The sequence below is a fragment of the Taudactylus pleione genome, unplaced genomic scaffold (assembly GCF_031769625.1).
Source record: "Taudactylus pleione unplaced genomic scaffold, aTauple2 ptg000994l, whole genome shotgun sequence".
Lineage (NCBI taxonomy): Eukaryota > Metazoa > Chordata > Amphibia > Anura > Myobatrachidae > Taudactylus > Taudactylus pleione.
The window spans coordinates 205,813-233,776 of NW_028285395.1; the positions used below are offsets into that span (position 1 = coordinate 205,813).

At 34.8% G+C, this 27,964-nt stretch overlaps 10 non-coding genes across 10 annotated transcripts; all 10 read right to left on the reverse strand.

The window, feature by feature from the left end:
* Positions 1-231: 231 nt before the first annotated feature.
* Positions 232-313, reverse strand: TRNAS-GCU (transfer RNA serine (anticodon GCU)). Its single transcript has one exon. It is a non-coding gene; the product is annotated as a tRNA-Ser (tRNA).
* A 1,582-nt stretch (positions 314-1,895) lies between these two features.
* On the reverse strand, positions 1,896-1,977 carry TRNAS-GCU (transfer RNA serine (anticodon GCU)). Its single transcript has one exon. It is a non-coding gene; the product is annotated as a tRNA-Ser (tRNA).
* A 1,074-nt stretch (positions 1,978-3,051) lies between these two features.
* Positions 3,052-3,133, reverse strand: TRNAS-GCU (transfer RNA serine (anticodon GCU)). The gene has a single exon. It is a non-coding gene; the product is annotated as a tRNA-Ser (tRNA).
* A 1,546-nt stretch (positions 3,134-4,679) lies between these two features.
* Positions 4,680-4,761, reverse strand: TRNAS-GCU (transfer RNA serine (anticodon GCU)). The gene has a single exon. It is a non-coding gene; the product is annotated as a tRNA-Ser (tRNA).
* A 2,204-nt stretch (positions 4,762-6,965) lies between these two features.
* Positions 6,966-7,047, reverse strand: TRNAS-GCU (transfer RNA serine (anticodon GCU)). The gene has a single exon. It is a non-coding gene; the product is annotated as a tRNA-Ser (tRNA).
* Positions 7,048-8,763: 1,716 nt separating this feature from the next.
* On the reverse strand, positions 8,764-8,845 carry TRNAS-GCU (transfer RNA serine (anticodon GCU)). The gene has a single exon. It is a non-coding gene; the product is annotated as a tRNA-Ser (tRNA).
* A 1,546-nt stretch (positions 8,846-10,391) lies between these two features.
* Positions 10,392-10,473, reverse strand: TRNAS-GCU (transfer RNA serine (anticodon GCU)). Its single transcript has one exon. It is a non-coding gene; the product is annotated as a tRNA-Ser (tRNA).
* Positions 10,474-12,677: 2,204 nt separating this feature from the next.
* On the reverse strand, positions 12,678-12,759 carry TRNAS-GCU (transfer RNA serine (anticodon GCU)). Its single transcript has one exon. It is a non-coding gene; the product is annotated as a tRNA-Ser (tRNA).
* Positions 12,760-14,476: 1,717 nt separating this feature from the next.
* On the reverse strand, positions 14,477-14,558 carry TRNAS-GCU (transfer RNA serine (anticodon GCU)). The gene has a single exon. It is a non-coding gene; the product is annotated as a tRNA-Ser (tRNA).
* A 4,659-nt stretch (positions 14,559-19,217) lies between these two features.
* On the reverse strand, positions 19,218-19,299 carry TRNAS-GCU (transfer RNA serine (anticodon GCU)). Its single transcript has one exon. It is a non-coding gene; the product is annotated as a tRNA-Ser (tRNA).
* Between the last annotated feature and the right edge of the window lie 8,665 nt (positions 19,300-27,964).

Consider the following 27,964-nt stretch of genomic DNA (forward strand, 5'->3'; position numbering starts at 1 on the left):
AGCACAAATGACAAAAAATCATAACTTACAGATCTGGCCAATGACATCACTTCTACTATAACAGTAATGGTAGATTTCACTAAATGTGTGCTATGTATGTCTTTAATGAAAAGCATTGTTCTTTGATGTAGATTTCTTAATTGAATTAGTTTATTTTTGACATTTGAGTGTTGGCTTCACTTATGAAGCATTATTTGCAAAAATTCCATTTCTAAGCAAACAACTCCAAACCGACGAGGATGGGATTTGAACCCATGCGTGCAGAGCACAATGGATTAGCAGTCCATCGCCTTAACCACTCGGCCACCTCATCTTTCTGGCGCAAACAAAGAAGGGTTTTCTAACACCACTTGTCTTGTTTTAAATCAATTCTTTATACATTATTGGTTGTGTTCTCATCAATATCACAGGCTTGTTAGCATGTCCCCTTTCAAGTGAGCCTTAGCTTAAAGAACATTTATTTTACTTTAGACATAACCTATATTTGTGAACTAATACACCATCATGTTGATCCATCACAAACGACAAAAAATCATAACATACACATTTGGCCAATGACATGACTTCTACTATAACAGTAATGGTAGATTTTCCTTAAATGTGTTCTATGTATGTCTTTAATGAAAAGCATTGTTCATTGACGTAGATTTCTTAATTGAATTAGTTTATTTTTGACATTTGAGTGTCAGCTTCACTTATGAAGCATTATTTGCAAAATTCCATTTCCAAGGAAAAAATTCCAAACCGACAAGATTTGAACCCATGCGTGCAGAACACAATGGATTAGCAGTCCATCGCCTTAACCACTCGGCCACATCGTCTTTCTGGCACAAATAAAGATGAGTTGTCTGACACCACTTGTCATATTTTAAATCATTTCTTTATACATTGTTGGTTGTGTTCTCAGCAATATCACAGGCTTGTTAGCAAGTCCTCTTTCAAGTGAGCCTTTGCTTAAAGAACATTTATTTTACTTTAAACGTAACCTATATTTGTGAACTACTACACCATCATGTTGATCCATCACAAACGACAAAAAATCATAACACACACATTTGGCTTAGATTTTCACTAAATGACATGACTTCTACGACTTCTACTATAACAGTAATGGTAGATTTTCACTAAATGTGTTCTATGTATGTCTTTAATGAAAAGCATTGTTCATTGAAGTAGATTTCTTAATTGAAATAGTTTATTTTTGACATTTGAGTGTCAGCTTCACTTATGAAGCATTATTTGCAAAAATTCCATTTCCAAGCAAACAATTCCAAACCGACGAGGATGGGATTGGAACCCATGAATGCAGAGCACAATGGATTGTGCTCTGCACGCATGGGTTCAAATCCAATCCTCGTCGGTTTGGAATTGTTTGCTTGGAAAAGGAATTTTTACAAATAATGCTTCATAAGTAAAGTGAAGTGAAGTGAAGTCCATCGCCTTAACCACTCGGCCACCTCATCTTTCTGGCACAAATAAAGAAGGGTTTTCTAACACCAGTTGTCATATTTTAAATCAATTCTTTATACATCGTAGGTTGTGTTCTCAGCAATATCACTGGCTTGTCAGCAAGTCCACTTTCAAGTGAGCTTTTGCTTAAAGAACATTTATTTTACTTTAAACGTAACCTATATTTGTGAACTACTACACCATCATGTTGATCCAGCACAAATGACAAAAAATCATAACTTACAGATCTGGCCAATGACATCACTTCTACTATAACAGTAATGGTAGATTTCACTAAATGTGTGCTATGTATGTCTTTAATGAAAAGCATTGTTCTTTGATGTAGATTTCTTAATTGAATTAGTTTATTTTTGACATTTGAGTGTTGGCTTCACTTATGAAGCATTATTTGCAAAAATTCCATTTCCAAGCAAACAACTCCAAACCGACAAGGATGGGATTTGAACCCATGCGTGCAGAGCACAATGGATTAGCAGTCCATCGCCTTAACCACTCGGCCACCTCGTCTTTCTGGCACAAATAAAGATGAGTTGTCTGACACCACTTGTCATATTTTAAATCATTTCTTTATACATTGTTGGTTGTGTTCTCAGCAATATCACAGGCTTGTTAGCAAGTCCTCTTTCAAGTGAGCCTTTGCTTAAAGAACATTTATTTTACTTTAAACGTAACCTATATTTGTGAACTACTACACCATCATGTTGATCCATCACAAACGACAAAAAATCATAACACACACATTTGGCTTAGATTTTCACTAAATGACATGACTTCTACGACTTCTACTATAACAGTAATGGTAGATTTTCACTAAATGTGTTCTATGTATGTCTTTAATGAAAAGCATTGTTCATTGAAGTAGATTTCTTAATTGAAATAGTTTATTTTTGACATTTGAGTGTCAGCTTCACTTATGAAGCATTATTTGCAAAAATTCCATTTCCAAGCAAACAATTCCAAACCGACGAGGATGGGATTGGAACCCATGAATGCAGAGCACAATGGATTGTGCTCTGCATGCATGGGTTCAAATCCAATCCTCGTCGGTTTGGAATTGTTTGCTTGGAAAAGGAATTTTTACAAATAATGCTTCATAAGTAAAGTGAAGTGAAGTGAAGTCCATCGCCTTAACCACTCGGCCACCTCATCTTTCTGGCACAAATAAAGAAGGGTTTTCTAACACCAGTTGTCATATTTTAAATCAATTCTTTATACATTGTAGGTTGTGTTCTCAGCAATATCACAGGCTTGTTAGCAAGTCCACTTTCAAGTGAGCTTTTGCTTAAAGAACATTTATTTTACTTTAAACGTAACCTATATTTGTGAACTACTACACCATCATGTTGATCCATCACAAATGACAAAAAATCATAACTTACAGATCTGGCCAATGACATCACTTCTACTATAACAGTAATGGTAGATTTCACTAAATGTGTGCTATGTATGTCTTTAATGAAAAGCATTGTTCTTTGAAGTAGATTTCTTAATTGAAGTAGTTTATTTTTGACATTTGAGTGTTGGCTTCACTTATGAAGCATTATTTGCAAAAATTCCATTTCCAAGCAAACAACTCCAAACCGACAAGGATGGGATTTGAACCCATGCGTGCAGAGCACAATGGATTAGCAGTCCATCGCCTTAACCACTCGGCCACCTCGTCTTTCTGGCACAAACAAAGAAGGGTTTTCTAACACCACTTGTCTTGTTTTCAATCAATTCTTTATACATTATTGGTTGTGTTCTCATCAATATCACAGGCTTGTTAGCATGTCCGCTTTCAAGTGAGCCTTTGCTTAAAGAACATTTATTTTACTTTAGACATAACCTATATTTGTGAACTACTACACCATCATGTTGATCCATCACAAACGACAAAAAATCATAACATACACATTTGGCCAATGACATGACTTCTACTATAACAGTAATGGTAGATTTTCCTTAAATGTGTTCTATGTATGTCTTTAATGAAAAGCATTGTTCATTGACGTAGATTTCTTAATTGAATTAGTTTATTTTTGACATTTGAGTGTCAGCTTCACTTATGAAGCATTATTTGCAAAATTCCATTTCCAAGGAAAAAATTCCAAACCGATAAGATTTGAACCCATGCGTGCAGAACACAATGGATTAGCAGTCCATCGCCTTAACCACTCGGCCACCTCGTCTTTCTGGCACAAATAAAGATGAGTTGTCTGACACCACTTGTCATATTTTAAATCATTTCTTTATACATTGTTGGTTGTGTTCTCAGCAATATCACAGGCTTGTTAGCAAGTCCTCTTTCAAGTGAGCCCTTGCTTAAAGAACATTTATTTTACTGAAAACATAACCTATATTTGTGAACTACTACACCATCATGTTGATCCATCACAAACGACAAAAAATCATAACACACACATTTGGCTTCGATTTTCACTAAATGACATGACTTCTACGACTTCTACTATAACAGTAATGGTAGATTTTCACTAAATGTGTTCTATGTATGTCTTTAATGAAAAGCATTGTTCATTGAAGTAGATTTCTTAATTGAAATAGTTTATTTTTGACATTTGAGTGTCAGCTTCACTTATGAAGCATTATTTGCAAAAATTCCATTTCCAAGCAAACAATTCCAAAACGACGAGGATGGGATTGGCACGCATGGGTTCAAATCCAATCCTCGTCGGTTTGGAATTGTTTGCTTGGAAAAGGAATTTTTACAAATAATGCTTCATAAGTAAAGTGAAGTGAAGTGAAGTCCATCGCCTTAACCACTCGGCCACCTCATCTTTCTGGCACAAATAAAGAAGGGTTTTCTAACACCAGTTGTCATATTTTAAATCAATTCTTTATACATTGTAGGTTGTGTTCTCAGCAGTATCACAGGCTTGTTAGCAAGTCCACTTTCAAGTGAGCTTTTGCTTAAAGAACATTTATTTTACTTTAAACGTAACCTATATTTGTGAACTACTACACCATCATGTTGATCCATCACAAATGACAAAAAATCATAACTTACAGATCTGGCCAATGACATCACTTCTACTATAACAGTAATGGTAGATTTCACTAAATGTGTGCTATGTATGTCTTTAATGAAAAGCATTGTTCTTTGAAGTAGATTTCTTAATTGAATTAGTTTATTTTTGACATTTGAGTGTTGGCTTCACTTATGAAGCATTATTTGCAAAAATTCCATTTCCAAGCAAACAACTCCAAACCGACGAGGATGGGATTTGAACCCATGCGTGCAGAGCACAATGGATTAGCAGTCCATCACCTTAACCACTCGGCCACCTCGTCTTTCTGGCACAAGTAAAGAAGGGTTTTCTAACACCACTTGTCTTGTTTTCAATCAATTCTTTATACATTATTGGTTGTGTTCTCATCAATATCACAGGCTTGTTAGCATGTCCGCTTTCAAGTGAGCCTTTGCTTAAAGAACATTTATTTTACTTTAGACATAACCTATATTTGTGAACTAATACACCATCATGTTGATCCATCACAAACGACAAAAAATCATAACATACACATTTGGCCAATGACATGACTTCTACTATAACAGTAATGGTAGATTTTCCTTAAATGTGTTCTATGTATGTCTTTAATGAAAAGCATTGTTCATTGACGTAGATTTCTTAATTGAATTAGTTTATTTTTGACATTTGAGTGTCAGCTTCACTTATGAAGCATTATTTGCAAAATTCCATTTCCAAGGAAAAAATTCCAAACCGACAAGATTTGAACCCATGCGTGCAGAACACAATGGATTAGCAGTCCATCGCCTTAACCACTCGGCCACCTCGTCTTTCTGGCACAAATAAAGATGAGTTGTCTGACACCACTTGTCATATTTTAAATCATTTCTTTATACATTGTTGGTTGTGTTCTCAGCAATATCACAGGCTTGTTAGCAAGTCCTCTTTCAAGTGAGCCTTTGCTTAAAGAACATTTATTTTACTTTAAACGTAACCTATATTTGTGAACTACTACACCATCATGTTGATCCATCACAAACGACAAAAAATCATAACACACACATTTGGCTTAGATTTTCACTAAATGACATGACTTCTACGACTTCTACTATAACAGTAATGGTAGATTTTCACTAAATGTGTTCTATGTATGTCTTTAATGAAAAGCATTGTTCATTGAAGTAGATTTCTTAATTGAAATAGTTTATTTTTGACATTTGAGTGTCAGCTTCACTTATGAAGCATTATTTGCAAAAATTCCATTTCCAAGCAAACAATTCCAAACCGACGAGGATGGGATTGGAACCCATGAATGCAGAGCACAATGGATTGTGCTCTGCACGCATGGGTTCAAATCCAATCCTCGTCGGTTTGGAATTGTTTGCTTGGAAAAGGAATTTTTACAAATAATGCTTCATAAGTAAAGTGAAGTGAAGTGAAGTCCATCGCCTTAACCACTCGGCCACCTCATCTTTCTGGCACAAATAAAGAAGGGTTTTCTAACACCAGTTGTCATATTTTAAATCAATTCTTTATACATTGTAGGTTGTGTTCTCAGCAATATCACAGGCTTGTTAGCAAGTCCACTTTCAAGTGAGCTTTTGCTTAAAGAACATTTATTTTACTTTAAACGTAACCTATATTTGTGAACTACTACACCATCATGTTGATCCATCACAAATGACAAAAAATCATAACATACACATTTGGCCAATGACATGACTTCTACTATAACAGTAATGGTAGATTATCCTTGAATGTGTTCTATGTATGTCTTTAATGAAAAGCATTGTTCATTGATGTAGATTTCTTAATTGAATTAGTTTATTTTTGACATTTGAGTGTCAGCTTCACTTATGAAGCATTATTTGCAAAAATTCCATTTCCAAGCAAACAATTCCAAACCGACGAGGATGGGATTGGAACCCATGAATGCAGAGCACAATGGATTGTTCTCTGCACGCATGGGTTCAAATCCAATCCTCGTCGGTTTGGAATTGTTTGCTTGGAAAAGGAATTTTTACAAATAATGCTTCATAAGTAAAGTGAAGTGAAGTGAAGTCAATCGCCTTAACCACTCGGCCACCTCATCTTTCTGGCACAAATAAAGAAGGATTTTCTGACACCACTTGTCTTGTTTTAAATCAATTCTTTATACATTATTGGTTGTGTTCTCATCAATATCACAGGCTTGTTAGCATGTCCACTTTCAAGTGAGCCTTTGCTTAAAGAACATTTATTTTTACTTTAGACATAAACTATATTTGTGAACTACTACACCATCTTGTTGATCCATCACAAACGACAAAAAATCATAACATACACATTTGGCCAATGACATGACTTCTACTATAACAGTAATTGTAGATTTTCACTAAATGTGTTCTATGTATGTCTTTAATGAAAAGCATTGTTCATTGAAGTAGATTTCTTAATTGAATTAGTTTATTTTTGACATTTGAGTGTTAGCTTCACTTATGAAGCATTATTTGCAAAAATTCCATTTCCAAGCAAACAACTCCAAACCGACGAGAATGGGATTTGAACCCATGCGTGCAGAGCACAATGGATTAGCAGTCCATCGCCTTAACCACTCGGCCACCTCGTCTTTCTGGCACAAATAAAGATGAGTTGTCTGACACCACTTGTCATATTTTAAATCATTTCTTTATACATTGTTGGTTGTGTTCTCAGCAATATCACAGGCTTGTTAGCAAGTCCTCTTTCAAGTGAGCCTTTGCTTAAAGAACATTTATTTTACTTTAAACATAACCTATATTTGTGAACTACTACACCATCATGTTGATCCATCACAAACGACAAAAAATCATAACACACACATTTGGCTTAGATTTTCACTAAATGACATGACTTCTACGACTTCTACTATAACAGTAATGGTAGATTTTCACTAAATGTGTTCTATGTATGTCTTTAATGAAAAGCATTGTTCATTGAAGTAGATTTCTTAATTGAAATAGTTTATTTTTGACATTTGAGTGTCAGCTTCACTTATGAAGCATTATTTGCAAAAATTCCATTTCCAAGCAAACAATTCCAAACCGACGAGGATGGGATTGGAACCCATGAATGCAGAGCACAATGGATTGTGCTCTGCACGCATGGGTTCAAATCCAATCCTCGTCGGTTTGGAATTGTTTGCTTGGAAAAGGAATTTTTACAAATAATGCTTCATAAGTAAAGTGAAGTGAAGTGAAGTCCATCGCCTTAACCACTCGGCCACCTCGTCTTTCTGGCACAAATAAAGATGAGTTGTCTGACACCACTTGTCATATTTTAAATCATTTCTTTATACATTGTTGGTTGTGTTCTCAGCAATATCACAGGCTTGTTAGCAAGTCCTCTTTCAAGTGAGCCTTTGCTTAAAGAACATTTATTTTACTTTAAACGTAACCTATATTTGTGAACTACTACACCATCATGTTGATCCATCACAAACGACAAAAAATCATAACACACACATTTGGCTTAGATTTTCACTAAATGACATGACTTCTACGACTTCTACTATAACAGTAATGGTAGATTTTCACTAAATGTGTTCTATGTATGTCTTTAATGAAAAGCATTGTTCATTGAAGTAGATTTCTTAATTGAAATAGTTTATTTTTGACATTTGAGTGTCAGCTTCACTTATGAAGCATTATTTGCAAAAATTCCATTTCCAAGCAAACAATTCCAAACCGACGAGGATGGGATTGGAACCCATGAATGCAGAGCACAATGGATTGTGCTCTGCATGCATGGGTTCAAATCCAATCCTCGTCGGTTTGGAATTGTTTGCTTGGAAAAGGAATTTTTACAAATAATGCTTCATAAGTAAAGTGAAGTGAAGTGAAGTCCATCGCCTTAACCACTCGGCCACCTCATCTTTCTGGCACAAATAAAGAAGGGTTTTCTAACACCAGTTGTCATATTTTAAATCAATTCTTTATACATTGTAGGTTGTGTTCTCAGCAATATCACAGGCTTGTTAGCAAGTCCACTTTCAAGTGAGCTTTTGCTTAAAGAACATTTATTTTACTTTAAACGTAACCTATATTTGTGAACTACTACACCATCATGTTGATCCATCACAAATGACAAAAAATCATAACTTACAGATCTGGCCAATGACATCACTTCTACTATAACAGTAATGGTAGATTTCACTAAATGTGTGCTATGTATGTCTTTAATGAAAAGCATTGTTCTTTGAAGTAGATTTCTTAATTGAAGTAGTTTATTTTTGACATTTGAGTGTTGGCTTCACTTATGAAGCATTATTTGCAAAAATTCCATTTCCAAGCAAACAACTCCAAACCGACAAGGATGGGATTTGAACCCATGCGTGCAGAGCACAATGGATTAGCAGTCCATCGCCTTAACCACTCGGCCACCTCGTCTTTCTGGCACAAACAAAGAAGGGTTTTCTAACACCACTTGTCTTGTTTTCAATCAATTCTTTATACATTATTGGTTGTGTTCTCATCAATATCACAGGCTTGTTAGCATGTCCGCTTTCAAGTGAGCCTTTGCTTAAAGAACATTTATTTTACTTTAGACATAACCTATATTTGTGAACTACTACACCATCATGTTGATCCATCACAAACGACAAAAAATCATAACATACACATTTGGCCAATGACATGACTTCTACTATAACAGTAATGGTAGATTTTCCTTAAATGTGTTCTATGTATGTCTTTAATGAAAAGCATTGTTCATTGACGTAGATTTCTTAATTGAATTAGTTTATTTTTGACATTTGAGTGTCAGCTTCACTTATGAAGCATTATTTGCAAAATTCCATTTCCAAGGAAAAAATTCCAAACCGATAAGATTTGAACCCATGCGTGCAGAACACAATGGATTAGCAGTCCATCGCCTTAACCACTCGGCCACCTCGTCTTTCTGGCACAAATAAAGATGAGTTGTCTGACACCACTTGTCATATTTTAAATCATTTCTTTATACATTGTTGGTTGTGTTCTCAGCAATATCACAGGCTTGTTAGCAAGTCCTCTTTCAAGTGAGCCCTTGCTTAAAGAACATTTATTTTACTGAAAACATAACCTATATTTGTGAACTACTACACCATCATGTTGATCCATCACAAACGACAAAAAATCATAACACACACATTTGGCTTCGATTTTCACTAAATGACATGACTTCTACGACTTCTACTATAACAGTAATGGTAGATTTTCACTAAATGTGTTCTATGTATGTCTTTAATGAAAAGCATTGTTCATTGAAGTAGATTTCTTAATTGAAATAGTTTATTTTTGACATTTGAGTGTCAGCTTCACTTATGAAGCATTATTTGCAAAAATTCCATTTCCAAGCAAACAATTCCAAAACGACGAGGATGGGATTGGCACGCATGGGTTCAAATCCAATCCTCGTCGGTTTGGAATTGTTTGCTTGGAAAAGGAATTTTTACAAATAATGCTTCATAAGTAAAGTGAAGTGAAGTGAAGTCCATCGCCTTAACCACTCGGCCACCTCATCTTTCTGGCACAAATAAAGAAGGGTTTTCTAACACCAGTTGTCATATTTTAAATCAATTCTTTATACATTGTAGGTTGTGTTCTCAGCAGTATCACAGGCTTGTTAGCAAGTCCACTTTCAAGTGAGCTTTTGCTTAAAGAACATTTATTTTACTTTAAACGTAACCTATATTTGTGAACTACTACACCATCATGTTGATCCATCACAAATGACAAAAAATCATAACTTACAGATCTGGCCAATGACATCACTTCTACTATAACAGTAATGGTAGATTTCACTAAATGTGTGCTATGTATGTCTTTAATGAAAAGCATTGTTCTTTGAAGTAGATTTCTTAATTGAATTAGTTTATTTTTGACATTTGAGTGTTGGCTTCACTTATGAAGCATTATTTGCAAAAATTCCATTTCCAAGCAAACAACTCCAAACCGACGAGGATGGGATTTGAACCCATGCGTGCAGAGCACAATGGATTAGCAGTCCATCACCTTAACCACTCGGCCACCTCGTCTTTCTGGCACAAGTAAAGAAGGGTTTTCTAACACCACTTGTCTTGTTTTCAATCAATTCTTTATACATTATTGGTTGTGTTCTCATCAATATCACAGGCTTGTTAGCATGTCCGCTTTCAAGTGAGCCTTTGCTTAAAGAACATTTATTTTACTTTAGACATAACCTATATTTGTGAACTAATACACCATCATGTTGATCCATCACAAACGACAAAAAATCATAACATACACATTTGGCCAATGACATGACTTCTACTATAACAGTAATGGTAGATTTTCCTTAAATGTGTTCTATGTATGTCTTTAATGAAAAGCATTGTTCATTGACGTAGATTTCTTAATTGAATTAGTTTATTTTTGACATTTGAGTGTCAGCTTCACTTATGAAGCATTATTTGCAAAATTCCATTTCCAAGGAAAAAATTCCAAACCGACAAGATTTGAACCCATGCGTGCAGAACACAATGGATTAGCAGTCCATCGCCTTAACCACTCGGCCACCTCGTCTTTCTGGCACAAATAAAGATGAGTTGTCTGACACCACTTGTCATATTTTAAATCATTTCTTTATACATTGTTGGTTGTGTTCTCAGCAATATCACAGGCTTGTTAGCAAGTCCTCTTTCAAGTGAGCCTTTGCTTAAAGAACATTTATTTTACTTTAAACGTAACCTATATTTGTGAACTACTACACCATCATGTTGATCCATCACAAACGACAAAAAATCATAACACACACATTTGGCTTAGATTTTCACTAAATGACATGACTTCTACGACTTCTACTATAACAGTAATGGTAGATTTTCACTAAATGTGTTCTATGTATGTCTTTAATGAAAAGCATTGTTCATTGAAGTAGATTTCTTAATTGAAATAGTTTATTTTTGACATTTGAGTGTCAGCTTCACTTATGAAGCATTATTTGCAAAAATTCCATTTCCAAGCAAACAATTCCAAACCGACGAGGATGGGATTGGAACCCATGAATGCAGAGCACAATGGATTGTGCTCTGCACGCATGGGTTCAAATCCAATCCTCGTCGGTTTGGAATTGTTTGCTTGGAAAAGGAATTTTTACAAATAATGCTTCATAAGTAAAGTGAAGTGAAGTGAAGTCCATCGCCTTAACCACTCGGCCACCTCATCTTTCTGGCACAAATAAAGAAGGGTTTTCTAACACCAGTTGTCATATTTTAAATCAATTCTTTATACATTGTAGGTTGTGTTCTCAGCAATATCACAGGCTTGTTAGCAAGTCCACTTTCAAGTGAGCTTTTGCTTAAAGAACATTTATTTTACTTTAAACGTAACCTATATTTGTGAACTACTACACCATCATGTTGATCCATCACAAATGACAAAAAATCATAACATACACATTTGGCCAATGACATGACTTCTACTATAACAGTAATGGTAGATTATCCTTGAATGTGTTCTATGTATGTCTTTAATGAAAAGCATTGTTCATTGATGTAGATTTCTTAATTGAATTAGTTTATTTTTGACATTTGAGTGTCAGCTTCACTTATGAAGCATTATTTGCAAAAATTCCATTTCCAAGCAAACAATTCCAAACCGACGAGGATGGGATTGGAACCCATGAATGCAGAGCACAATGGATTGTTCTCTGCACGCATGGGTTCAAATCCAATCCTCGTCGGTTTGGAATTGTTTGCTTGGAAAAGGAATTTTTACAAATAATGCTTCATAAGTAAAGTGAAGTGAAGTGAAGTCAATCGCCTTAACCACTCGGCCACCTCATCTTTCTGGCACAAATAAAGAAGGATTTTCTGACACCACTTGTCTTGTTTTAAATCAATTCTTTATACATTATTGGTTGTGTTCTCATCAATATCACAGGCTTGTTAGCATGTCCACTTTCAAGTGAGCCTTTGCTTAAAGAACATTTATTTTTACTTTAGACATAAACTATATTTGTGAACTACTACACCATCTTGTTGATCCATCACAAACGACAAAAAATCATAACATACACATTTGGCCAATGACATGACTTCTACTATAACAGTAATTGTAGATTTTCACTAAATGTGTTCTATGTATGTCTTTAATGAAAAGCATTGTTCATTGAAGTAGATTTCTTAATTGAATTAGTTTATTTTTGCCATTTGAGTGTTAGCTTCACTTATGAAGCATTATTTGCAAAAATTCCATTTCCAAGCAAACAACTCCAAACCGACAAGAATGGGATTTGAACCCATGCGTGCAGAGCACAATGGATTAGCAGTCCATCGCCTTAACCACTCGGCCACCTCGTCTTTCTGGCACAAATAAAGATGAGTTGTCTGACACCACTTGTCATATTTTAAATCATTTCTTTATACATTGTTGGTTGTGTTCTCAGCAATATCACAGGCTTGTTAGCAAGTCCTCTTTCAAGTGAGCCTTTGCTTAAAGAACATTTATTTTACTTTAAACATAACCTATATTTGTGAACTACTACACCATCATGTTGATCCATCACAAACGACAAAAAATCATAACACACACATTTGGCTTAGATTTTCACTAAATGACATGACTTCTACGACTTCTACTATAACAGTAATGGTAGATTTTCACTAAATGTGTTCTATGTATGTCTTTAATGAAAAGCATTGTTCATTGAAGTAGATTTCTTAATTGAAATAGTTTATTTTTGACATTTGAGTGTCAGCTTCACTTATGAAGCATTATTTGCAAAAATTCCATTTCCAAGCAAACAATTCCAAACCGACGAGGATGGGATTGGAACCCATGAATGCAGAGCACAATGGATTGTGCTCTGCACGCATGGGTTCAAATCCAATCCTCGTCGGTTTGGAATTGTTTGCTTGGAAAAGGAATTTTTACAAATAATGCTTCATAAGTAAAGTGAAGTGAAGTGAAGTCCATCGCCTTAACCACTCGGCCACCTCGTCTTTCTGGCACAAATAAAGATGAGTTGTCTGACACCACTTGTCATATTTTAAATCATTTCTTTATACATTGTTGGTTGTGTTCTCAGCAATATCACAGGCTTGTTAGCAAGTCCTCTTTCAAGTGAGCCTTTGCTTAAAGAACATTTATTTTACTGAAAACATAACCTATATTTGTGAACTACTACACCATCATGTTGATCCATCACAAACGATAAAAAATCATAACACACACATTTGGCTTCGATTTTCACTAAATGACATGACTTCTACGACTTCTACTATAACAGTAATGGTAGATTTTCACTAAATGTGTTCTATGTATGTCTTTAATGAAAAGCATTGTTCATTGAAGTAGATTTCTTAATTGAAATAGTTTATTTTTGACATTTGAGTGTCAGCTTCACTTATGAAGCATTATTTGCAAAAATTCCATTTCCAAGCAAACAATTCCAAACCGACGAGGATGGGATTGGAACCCATGAATGCAAAGCACAATGGATTGTGCTCTGCACGCATGGGTTTCAAATCCAATCCTCGTCGGTTTGGAATTGTTTGCTTGGAAAAGGAATTTTTACAAATAATGCTTCATAAGTAAAGTGAAGTGAAGTGAAGTCCATCGCCTTAACCACTCGGCCACCTCATCTTTCTGGCACAAATAAAGAAGGGTTTTCTAACACCAGTTGTCATATTTTAAATCAATTCTTTATACATTGTAGGTTGTGTTCTCAGCAATATCACAGGCTTGTTAGCAAGTCCACTTTCAAGTGAGCTTTTGCTTAAAGAACATTTATTTTACTTTAAACGTAACCTATATTTGTGAACTACTACACCATCATGTTGATCCATCACAAATGACAAAAAATCATAACTTACAGATCTGGCCAATGACATCACTTCTACTATAACAGTAATGGTAGATTTCACTAAATGTGTGCTATGTATGTCTTTAATGAAAAGCATTGTTCTTTGAAGTAGATTTCTTAATTGAATTAGTTTATTTTTGACATTTGAGTGTTGGTTTCACTTATGAAGCATTATTTGCAAAAATTCCATTTCCAAGCAAACAACTCCAAACCGACGAGGATGGGATTTGAACCCATGCGTGCAGAGCACAATGGATTAGCAGTCCATCACCTTAACCACTCGGCCACCTCGTCTTCCTGGCACAAGTAAAGAAGGGTTTTCTAACACCACTTGTCCTGTTTTCAATCAATTCTTTATACATTATTGGTTGTGTTCTCATCAATATCACAGGCTTGTTAGCATGTCCGCTTTCAAGTGAGCCTTTGCTTAAAGAACATTTATTTTACTTTAGACATAACCTATATTTGTGAACTACTACACCATCATGTTGATCCATCACAAACGACAAAAAATCATAACATACACATTTGGCCAATGACATGAATTCTACTATAACAGTAATGGTAGATTTTCCTTAAATGTGTTCTATGTATGTCTTTAATGAAAAGCATTGTTCATTGAAGTAGATTTCTTAATTGAATTAGTTTATTTTTGACATTTGAGTGTCAGCTTCACTTATGAAGCATTATTTGCAAAATTCCATTTCCAAGGAAAAAATTCCAAACCGACAAGATTTGAACCCATGCGTGCAGAACACAATGGATTAGCAGTCCATCGCCTTAACCACTCGGCCACCTCGTCTTTCTGGCAGAAATAAAGATGAGTTGTCTGACACCACTTGTCATATTTTAAATCATTTCTTTATACATTGTTGGTTGTGTTCTCAGCAATATCACAGGCTTGTTAGCAAGTCCTCTTTCAAGTGAGCCTTTGCTTAAATTACATTTATTTTACTTTAAACGTAACCTATATTTGTGAACTACTACACCATCTTGTTGATCCATCACAAACGACAAAAAATCATAACATACACATTTGGCCAATGACTTGAGTTCTACTATAACAGTAATGGTAGATTTTCACTAAATGTGTTCTATGTATGTCTTTAATGAAAAGCATTGTTCTTTGAAGTAGATTTCTTAATTGAATTAGCTTATTTTTGACATTTGAGAGTTAGCTTCACTTATGAAGCATTATTTGCAAAAATTCCATTTCCAAGCAAACAACTCCAAACTGACGAGGATGGGATTTGAACCCATGCGTGCAGAGCACAATGGATTAGCAGTCCATCTCCTTAACCACTTGGCCACCTCGTCTTTCTGGCACAAATAAAGAAGGGTTTTCTAACACCACTTGTCTTGTTTTAAATCAATTCTTTATACATTATTGGTTGTGTTCTCATCAATATCACAGGCTTGTTAGCATGTCCACTTTCAAGTGAGCCTTTGCTTAAAGAACATTTATTTTACTTTAGACATAACCTATATTTGTGAACTACTACACCATCATGTTGATCCATCACAAATGACAAAAAATCATAACATACACATTTGGCCAATGACATGACTTCTACTATAACAGTAATGGTAGATTTTCCTTAAATGTGTTCTATGTATGTCTTTAATGAAAAGCATTGTTCATAGACGTAGATTTCTTAATTGAATTAGTTTATTTTTGACATTTGAGAGTCAGCTTCACTTAAGAAGCATTATTTGCAAAATTCCATTTCCAAGGAAAAAATTCCAAACCAACAAGATTTGAACCCATGCGTGCAGAACACAATGGATTAGCAGTCCATCACCTTAACCACTCGGCCACCTCATCTTTCTGGCACAAATAAAGAAGGGTTTTCTAACACCACTTGTCTTGTTTTAAATCAATTCTTTATATATTATTGGTTGTGTTCTCATCAATATCACAGGCTTGTTAGCATGTCCCCTTTCAAGAGAGCCTTTGCTTAAAGAACATTTATTTTACTTTGGATATAACCTATATTTGTGAACTACTACACCATCTTGTTGATCCATCACAAACGACAAAAAATCATAACATACACATTTGGCCAATGACATGACTTCTACTATAACAGTAATGGTAGATTTTCACTAAATGTGTTCTATGTATGTCTTTAATGAAAAGCATTGTTCATTGAAGTAGATTTCTTAATTGAATTAGTTTATTTTTGACATTTGAGTGTTAGCTTCACTTATGAAGCATTATTTGCAAAAATTCCATTTCCAAGCAAACAACTCCAAACAAACGAGGATGGGATTTGAACCCATGCGCGCAGAGCACAACGGATTAGCAGTCCATCGCCTTAACCACTTGGCCACCTGGTCTTTCTGGCACAAATAAAGAAGGGTTTTCTAACACCACTTGTCTTGTTTTCAATCAATTCTTTATATATTATTGGTTGTGTTCTCATCAATATCACAGGCTTGTTAGCATGTCCCCTTTCAAGAGAGCCTTTGCTTAAAGAACATTTATTTTACTTTAGATATAACCTATATTTGTGAACTACTACACCATCTTGTTGATCCATCACAAACGACAAAAAATCATAACATACACATTTGGCCAATGACATGACTTCTACTATAACAGTAATGGTAGATTTTCACTAAATGTGTTCTATGTATGTCTTTAATGAAAAGCATTGTTCATTGAAGTAGATTTCTTAATTGAATTAGTTTATTTTTGACATTTGAGTGTTAGCTTCACTTATGAAGCATTATTTGCAAAAATTCCATTTCCAAGCAAACAACTCCAAACCGACGAGGATGGGATTTGAACCCATGCGCGCAGAGCACAACGGATTAGCAGTCCATCGCCTTAACAACTCGGCCACCTCGTCTTTCTGGCACAAATGAAGAAGGGTTTTCTGACACCACTTGTCATATTTTAAATCATTACTTTATACATTGTTGGTTGTGTTCTCAGCAATATCACAGGCTTGTTAGCAAGTCCACTTTCAAGTGAGCTTTTGCTTAAAGAACATTTATTTTACTTTAAACGTAACCTATATTTGTGAACTACTACACCATCATGTTGATCCATCACAAATGACAAAAAATCATAACATACACATCTTGCCAATGACATGACTACTACTATAACAGTAATGGTAGATTTTCACTAAATGTGTTCTATGTATGTCTTTAATGAAAAGCATTGTTCATTGAAGTAGATTTCTTAATTGAATTAGTTTATTTTTGACATTTGAGTGTTAGCTTCACTTATGAAGCATTATTTGCAAAAATTCCATTTCCAAGCAAACAACTCCAAACCGACGAGGATGGGATTTGAACCCATGCGTGCAGAGCACAATGGATTAGCAGTCCATCGCCTTAACCACTTGGCCACCTGGTCTTTCTGGCACAAATAAAGAAGGGTTTTCTAACACCACTTGTCTTGTTTTAAATCAATTCTTTATACATTATTGGTTGTGTTCTCATCAATATCACAGGCTTGGTAGCATGTCCCCTTTCAAGTGAGCCTTTGCTTAAAGAACATTTATTTTACTTTAGACATAACCTATATTTGTGAACTACTACACCATCATGTTGATCCATCACATATGACAAAAAATCATAACATACACATTAGGCCAATTACATGACTTCTACTATAACAGTAATGGTAGATTTTCCTTAAATGTGTTCTATGTATGTCTTTAATGAAAAGCATTGTTCATTGACGTAGATTTCTTAATTGAATTAGTTTATTTTTGACATTTGAGTGTCAGCTTCACTTATGAAGCATTATTTGCAAAATTCCATTTCCAAGGAAAAAATTCCAAACCGACAAGATTTGAACCCATGCGTGCAGAACACAATGGATTAGCAGTCCATCGCCTTAACCACTCGGCCACCTCATCTTTCTGGCACAAATAAAGATGAGTTGTCTGACACCACTTGTCATATTTTAAATCATTTCTTTATACATTGTTGGTTGTGTTCTCAGCAATATCACAGGCTTGTTAGCAAGTCCTCTTTCAAGTGAGCCTTTGCTTAAAGAACATTTATTTTACTTTAAACGTAACCTATATTTGTGAACTACTACACCATCATGTTGATCCATCACAAACGACAAAAAATCATAACACACACATTTGGCTTCGATTTTCACTAAATGACATGACTTCTACGACTTCTACTATAACAGTAATGGTAGATTTTCACTAAATGTGTTCTATGTATGTCTTTAATGAAAAGCATTGTTCATTGAAGTAGATTTCTTAATTGAAATAGTTTATTTTTGACATTTGAGTGTCAGCTTCACTTATGAAGCATTATTTGCAAAAATTCCATTTCCAAGCAAACAATTCCAAACCGATGAGGATGGGATTGGAACCCATGAATGCAGAGCACAATGCATTGTGCTCTGCACGCATGGGTTCAAATCCAATCCTCATCGGTTTGGAATTGTTTGCTTGGAAAAGGAATTTTTACAAATAATGCTTCATAAGTAAAGTGAAGTGAAGTGAAGTCAATCGCCTTAACCACTCGGCCACCTCATCTTTCTGGCACAAATAAAGAAGGATTTTCTGACACCACTTGTCTTGTTTTAAATCAATTCTTTATACATTATTGGTTGTGTTCTCATCAATATCACAGGCTTGTTAGCATGTCCACTTTCAAGTGAGCCTTTGCTTAAAGAACATTTATTTTACTTTAGACATAAACTATATTTGTGAACTACTACACCATCTTGTTGATCCATCACAAACGACAAAAAATCATAACATACACATTTGACCAATGACATGACTTCTACTATAACAGTAATGGTAGATTTTCACTAAATGTGTTCTATGTATGTCTTTAATGAAAAGCATTGTTCATTGAAGTAGATTTCTTAATTGAATTAGTTTATTTTTGACATTTGAGTGTTAGCTTCACTTATGAAGCATTATTTGCAAAAATTCCATTTCCAAGCAAACAACTCCAAACCGACGAGGATGGGATTTGAACCCATGCGTGCAGAGCACAATGGATTAGCAGTCCATCGCCTTAACCTCTCGGCCACCTCGTCTTTCGGGCACAAATAAAGAAGGGTTTTCTAACACCACTTGTCTTGTTTTAAATAAATTCTTTATACATTATTGGTTGTGTTCTCATCAATATCACAGGCTTGTTAGCATGTCCCCTTTCAAGTGAGCCTTAGCTTAAAGAACATTTATTTTACTTTAGACATAACCTGTATTTGTGAACTACTACATCATCATGTTGATCCATCACAAACGACAAAAAATCATAACATACACATTTGGCCAATGACATGACTTCTACTATAACAGTAATGGTAGATTTTCCTTAAATGTGTTCTATGTATGTCTTTAATGAAAAGCATTGTTCATTGACGTAGATTTCTTAATTGAATTAGTTTATTTTTGACATTTGAGTGTCAGCTTCACTTATGAAGCATTATTTGCAAAAATTCCATTTCCAAGCAAACAATTCCAAACCGATGAGGATGCGATTGGAACCCATGAATGCAGAGCACAATGGATTGTACTCTGCACGCATGGGTTCAAATCCAATCCTCGTCGGTTTGGAATTGTTTGCTTGGAAAAGGAATTTTTACAAATAATGCTTCATAAGTAAAGTGAAGTGAAGTGAAGTCAATCGCCTTAACCACTCGGCCACCTCATCTTTCTGGCACAAATAAAGAAGGATTTTCTGACACCACTTGTCTTGTTTTAAATCAATTCTTTATACATTATTGGTTGTGTTCTCATCAATATCACAGGCTTGTTAGCATGTCCACTTTCAAGTGAGCCTTTGCTTAAAGAACATTTATTTTACTTTAGACATAAACTATATTTGTGAACTACTACACCATCTTGTTGATCCATCACAAACGACAAAAAATCATAACATACACATTTGGCCAATGACTTGAGTTCTACTATAACAGTAATGGTAGATTTTCACTAAATGTGTTCTATGTATGTCTTTAATGAAAAGCATTGTTCTTTGAAGTAGATTTCTTAATTGAATTAGCTTATTTTTGACATTTGAGAGTTAGCTTCACTTATCAAGCATTATTTGCAAAAATTCCATTTCCAAGCAAACAACTCCAAACCAACGAGGATGGGATTTGAACCCATGCGTGCAGAGCACAATGGATTAGCAGTCCATCTCCTTAACGACTTGGCCACCTCGTCTTTCTGGCACAAATAAAGAAGGGTTTTCTAACACCACTTGTCTTGTTTTAAATCAATTCTTTATACATTATTGGTTGTGTTCTCATCAATATCACAGGCTTGTTAGCATGTCCACTTTCAAGTGAGCCTTTGTTTAAAGAAAATTTATTTTACTTTAGACATAACCTATATTTGTGAACTACTACACCATCATGTTGATCCATCACAAACGACAAAAAATCATAACATACACATTTGGCCAATGACTTGACTTCTACTATAACAGTAATGGTAGATTTTTCTTAAATGTGTTCTATGTATGTCTTTAATGAAAAGCAATGTTCATTGACGTAGATTTCTTAATTGAATTAGTTTATTTTTGACATTTGAGAGTCAGTTCACTTATGAAGCATTATTTGCAAAATTCCATTTCCAAGGAAAAAATTCCAAACCAACAAGATTTGAACCCATGCGTGCATAACACAATGGATTAGCAGTCCATCGCCTTAACCACTCGGCCACCTCGTCTTTCTGGCACAAATAAAGAAGGGTTTTCTAACACAACTTGTCTTGTTTTAAATCAATTCTTTATATATTATTGGTTGTGTTCTCATCAATATTACAGGCTTGTTAGCATGTCCCCTTTCAAGAGAGCCTTTGCTTAAAGAACATTTATTTTACTTTAGATATAACCTATATTTGTGAACTACTACACCATCTTGTTGATCCATCACAAACGACAAAAAATCATAACATACACATTTGGCCAATGACATGACTTCTACTATAACAGTAGTATAACTGATAACTATAACTGATGAGGATGCGATTGGAACCCATGAATGCAGAGCACAATGGATTGTACTCTGCACGCATGGGTTCAAATCCAATCCTCGTCGGTTTGGAATTGTTTGCTTGGAAAAGGAATTTTTACAAATAATGCTTCATAAGTAAAGTGAAGTGAAGTGAAGTCAATCGCCTTAACCACTCGGCCACCTCATCTTTCTGGCACAAATAAAGAAGGATTTTCTGACACCACTTGTCTTGTTTTAAATCAATTCTTTATACATTATTGGTTGTGTTCTCATCAATATCACAGGCTTGTTAGCATGTCCACTTTCAAGTGAGCCTTTGTTTAAAGAAAATTTATTTTACTTTAGACATAACCTATATTTGTGAACTACTACACCATCATGTTGATCCATCACAAACGACAAAAAATCATAACATACACATTTGGCCAATGACTTGACTTCTACTATAACAGTAATGGTAGATTTTTCTTAAATGTGTTCTATGTATGTCTTTAATGAAAAGCAATGTTCATTGACGTAGATTTCTTAATTGAATTAGTTTATTTTTGACATTTGAGAGTCAGTTCACTTATGAAGCATTATTTGCAAAATTCCATTTCCAAGGAAAAAATTCCAAACCAACAAGATTTGAACCCATGCGTGCATAACACAATGGATTAGCAGTCCATCGCCTTAACCACTCGGCCACCTCGTCTTTCTGGCACAAATAAAGAAGGGTTTTCTAACACAACTTGTCTTGTTTTAAATCAATTCTTTATATATTATTGGTTGTGTTCTCATCAATATTACAGGCTTGTTAGCATGTCCCCTTTCAAGAGAGCCTTTGCTTAAAGAACATTTATTTTACTTTAGATATAACCTATATTTGTGAACTACTACACCATCTTGTTGATCCATCACAAACGACAAAAAATCATAACATACACATTTGGCCAATGACATGACTTCTACTATAACAGTAGTATAACTGATAACTATAACTGATGAGGATGCGATTGGAACCCATGAATGCAGAGCACAATGGATTGTACTCTGCACGCATGGGTTCAAATCCAATCCTCGTCGGTTTGGAATTGTTTGCTTGGAAAAGGAATTTTTACAAATAATGCTTCATAAGTAAAGTGAAGTGAAGTGAAGTCAATCGCCTTAACCACTCGGCCACCTCATCTTTCTGGCACAAATAAAGAAGGATTTTCTGACACCACTTGTCTTGTTTTAAATCAATTCTTTATACATTATTGGTTGTGTTCTCATCAATATCACAGGCTTGTTAGCATGTCCACTTTCAAGTGAGCCTTTGCTTAAAGAACATTTATTTTACTTTAGACATAAACTATATTTGTGAACTACTACACCATCTTGTTGATCCATCACAAACGACAAAAAATCATAACATACACATTTGGCCAATGACTTGAGTTCTACTATAACAGTAATGGTAGATTTTCACTAAATGTGTTCTATGTATGTCTTTAATGAAAAGCATTGTTCTTTGAAGTAGATTTCTTAATTGAATTAGCTTATTTTTGACATTTGAGAGTTAGCTTCACTTATCAAGCATTATTTGCAAAAATTCCATTCCCAAGCAAACAACTCCAAACCAACGAGGATGGGATTTGAACCCATGCGTGCAGAGCACAATGGATTAGCAGTCCATCTCCTTAACGACTTGGCCACCTCGTCTTTCTGGCACAAATAAAGAAGGGTTTTCTAACACCACTTGTCTTGTTTTAAATCAATTCTTTATACATTATTGGTTGTGTTTTCATCAATATCACAGGCTTGTTAGCATGTCCACTTTCAAGTGAGCCTTTGTTTAAAGAAAATTTATTTTACTTTAGACATAACCTATATTTGTGAACTACTACACCATCATGTTGATCCATCACAAACGACAAAAAATCATAACATACACATTTGGCCAATGACTTGACTTCTACTATAACAGTAATGGTAGATTTTTCTTAAATGTGTTCTATGTATGTCTTTAATGAAAAGCAATGTTCATTGACGTAGATTTCTTAATTGAATTAGTTTATTTTTGACATTTGAGAGTCAGTTCACTTATGAAGCATTATTTGCAAAATTCCATTTCCAAGGAAAAAATTCCAAACCAACAAGATTTGAACCCATGCGTGCATAACACAATGGATTAGCAGTCCATCGCCTTAACCACTCGGCCACCTCGTCTTTCTGGCACAAATAAAGAAGGGTTTTCTAACACAACTTGTCTTGTTTTAAATCAATTCTTTATATATTATTGGTTGTGTTCTCATCAATATTACAGGCTTGTTAGCATGTCCCCTTTCAAGAGAGCCTTTGCTTAAAGAACATTTATTTTACTTTAGATATAACCTATATTTGTGAACTACTACACCATCTTGTTGATCCATCACAAACGACAAAAAATCATAACATACACATTTGGCCAATGACATGACTTCTACTATAACAGTAATGGTAGATTTTCACTAAATGTGTTCTATGTATGTCTTTAATGAAAAGCATTGTTCATTGAAGTAGATTTCTTAATTGAAATAGTTTATTTTTGACATTTGAGTGTTAGCTTCACTTATGAAGCATTATTTGCAAAAATTCCATTTCCAAGCAAACAACTCCAAACCGACGAGGATGGAATTTGAACCCATGCGCGCAGAGCACAATGGATTAGCAGTCCATCGCCTTAACAACTCGGCCACCTCGTCTTTACTTATGAAGCATTATTTGCAAAAATTCCATTTCCAAGCAAACAATTCCAAACCGATGAGGATGCGATTGGAACCCATGAATGCAGAGCACAATGGATTGTACTCTGCACACATGGGTTCAAATCCAATCCTCGTCGGTTTGGAATTGTTTGCTTGGAAAAGGAATTTTTACAAATAATGCTTCATAAGTAAAGTGAAGTGAAGTGAAGTCAATCGCCTTAACCACTCGGCCACCTCATCTTTCTGGCACAAATAAAGAAGGATTTTCTGACACCACTTGTCTTGTTTTAAATCAATTCTTTATACATTATTGGTTGTGTTCTCATCAATATCACAGGCTTGTTAGCATGTCCACTTTCAAGTGAGCCTTTGCTTAAAGAACATTTATTTTACTTTAGACATAAACTATATTTGTGAACTACTACACCATCTTGTTGATCCATCACAAACGACAAAAAATCATAACATACACATTTGGCCAATGACTTGAGTTCTACTATAACAGTAATGGTAGATTTTCACTAAATGTGTTCTATGTATGTCTTTAATGAAAAGCATTGTTCTTTGAAGTAGATTTCTTAATTGAATTAGCTTATTTTTGACATTTGAGAGTTAGCTTCACTTATGAAGCATTATTTGCAAAAATTCCATTTCCAAGCAAACAACTCCAAACCGACGAGGATGGGATTTGAACCCATGCGTGCAGAGCACAATGGATTAGCAGTCCATCTCCTTAACCACTTGGCCACCTCGTCTTTCTGGCACAAATAAAGAAGGGTTTTCTAACACCACTTGTCTTGTTTTAAATCAATTCTTTATACATTATTGGTTGTGTTCTCATCAATATCACAGGCTTGTTAGCATGTCCACTTTCAAGTGAGCCTTTGCTTAAAGAAAATTTATTTTACTTTAGACATAACCTATATTTGTGAACTACTACACCATCATGTTGATCCATCACAAACGACAAAAAATCATAACATACACATTTGGCCAATGACTTGACTTCTACTATAATAGTAATGGTAGATTTTTCTTAAATGTGTTCTATGTATGTCTTTAATGAAAAGCATTGTTCATTGACGTAGATTTCTTAATTGAATTAGTTTATTTTTGACATTTGAGAGTCAGCTTCACTTATGAAGCATTATTTGCAAAATTCCATTTCCAAGGAAAAAATTCCAAACCAACAAGATTTGAACCCATGCGTGCAGAACACAATGGATTAGCAGTCCATCGCCTTAACCACTCGGCCACCTCGTCTTTCTGGTACAAATAAAGAAGGGTTTTCTAACACCACTTGTCTTGTTTTAAATTAATTCTTTATATATTATTGGTTGTGTTCTCATCAATATCACAGGCTTGTTAGCATGTCCCCTTTCAAGAGAGCCTTTGCTTAAAGAACATTTATTTTACTTTAGATATAACCTATATTTGTGAACTACTACAACATCTTGTTGATCCATCACAAACGACAAAAAATCATAACATACACATTTGGCCAATGACATGACTTCTACTATAACAGTAATGGTAGATTTTCACTAAATGTGTTCTATGTATGTCTTTAATGAAAAGCATTGTTCATTGAAGTAGATTTCTTAATTGAAATAGTTTATTTTTGACATTTGAGTGTTAGCTTCACTTATGAAGCATTATTTGCAGAAATTCCATTTCCAAGCAAACAACTCCAAACCGACGAGGATGGAATTTGAACCCATGCGCGCAGAGCACAATGGATTAGCAGTCCATCGCCTTAACAACTCGGCCACCTCGTCTTTTTGGCACAAATGAAGAAGGGTTTTCTGACACCACTTGTCATATTTTAAATCATTACTTTATACATTGTTGGTTGTGTTCTCAGCAATATCACAGGCTTGTTAGCAAGTCCACTTTCAAGTGAGCTTTTGCTTAAAGAACATTTATTTTACTTTAAACGTAACCTATATTTGTGAACTACTACACCATCATGTTGATCCATCACAAATGACAAAAAATCATAACATACACATCTTGCCAATGACATGACTACTACTATAACAGTAATGGTAGATTTTCACTAAATGTGTTCTATGTATGTCTTTACTGAAAAGCATTGCTCATTGAAGTAGATTTCTTAATTGAATTAGTTTATTTTTGACATTTGAGTGTTAGCTTCACTTATGAAGCATTATTTGCAAAAATTCCATTTCCAAGCAAACAACTCCAAACCGACGAGGATGGGATTTGAACCAATGTGTGCAGAGCACAATGGATTAGCAGTCCATCGCCTTAACCACATGGCCACCTGGTCTTTCTGGCACAAATAAAGAAGGGTTTTCTAACACCACTTGTCTTGTTTTAAATCAATTCTTTATACATTATTGGTTGTGTTCTCATCAATATCACAGGCTTGTTAGCATGTCCCCTTTCAAGTGAGCCTTTGCTTAAAGAACATTTATTTTACTTTAGACATAAACTATATTTGTGAACTACTACACCATCTTGTTGATCCATCACAAACGACAAAAAATCATAACATACACATTTGGCCAATGACTTGAGTTCTACTATAACAGTAATGGTAGATTTTCACTAAATGTGTTCTATGTATGTCTTTAATGAAAAGCATTGTTCTTTGAAGTAGATTTCTTAATTGAATTAGCTTATTTTTGACATTTGAGAGTTAGCTTCACTTATCAAGCATTATTTGCAAAAATTCCATTCCCAAGCAAACAACTCCAAACCAACGAGGATGGGATTTGAACCCATGCGTGCAGAGCACAATGGATTAGCAGTCCATCTCCTTAACGACTTGGCCACCTCGTCTTTCTGGCACAAATAAAGAAGGGTTTTCTAACACCACTTGTCTTGTTTTAAATCAATTCTTTATACATTATTGGTTGTGTTCTCATCAATATCACAGGCTTGTTAGCATGTCCACTTTCAAGTGAGCCTTTGTTTAAAGAAAATTTATTTTACTTTAGACATAACCTATATTTGTGAACTACTACACCATCATGTTGATCCATCACAAACGACAAAAAATCATAACATACACATTTGGCCAATGACTTGACTTCTACTATAACAGTAATGGTAGATTTTTCTTAAATGTGTTCTATGTATGTCTTTAATGAAAAGCAATGTTCATTGACGTAGATTTCTTAATTGAATTAGTTTATTTTTGACATTTGAGAGTCAGTTCACTTATGAAGCATTATTTGCAAAATTCCATTTCCAAGGAAAAAATTCCAAACCAACAAGATTTGAACCCATGCGTGCATAACACAATGGATTAGCAGTCCATCGCCTTAACCACTCGGCCACCTCGTCTTTCTGGCACAAATAAAGAAGGGTTTTCTAACACAACTTGTCTTGTTTTAAATCAATTCTTTATATATTATTGGTTGTGTTCTCATCAATATTACAGGCTTGTTAGCATGTCCCCTTTCAAGAGAGCCTTTGCTTAAAGAACATTTATTTTACTTTAGATATAACCTATATTTGTGAACTACTACACCATCTTGTTGATCCATCACAAACGACAAAAAATCATAACATACACATTTGGCCAATGACATGACTTCTACTATAACAGTAATGGTAGATTTTCACTAAATGTGTTCTATGTATGTCTTTAATGAAAAGCATTGTTCATTGAAGTAGATTTCTTAATTGAAATAGTTTATTTTTGACATTTGAGTGTTAGCTTCACTTATGAAGCATTATTTGCAAAAATTCCATTTCCAAGCAAACAACTCCAAACCGACGAGGATGGAATTTGAACCCATGCGCGCAGAGCACAATGGATTAGCAGTCCATCGCCTTAACAACTCGGCCACCTCGTCTTTACTTATGAAGCATTATTTGCAAAAATTCCATTTCCAAGCAAACAATTCCAAACCGATGAGGATGCGATTGGAACCCATGAATGCAGAGCACAATGGATTGTACTCTGCACGCATGGGTTCAAATCCAATCCTCGTCGGTTTGGAATTGTTTGCTTGGAAAAGGAATTTTTACAAATAATGCTTCATAAGTAAAGT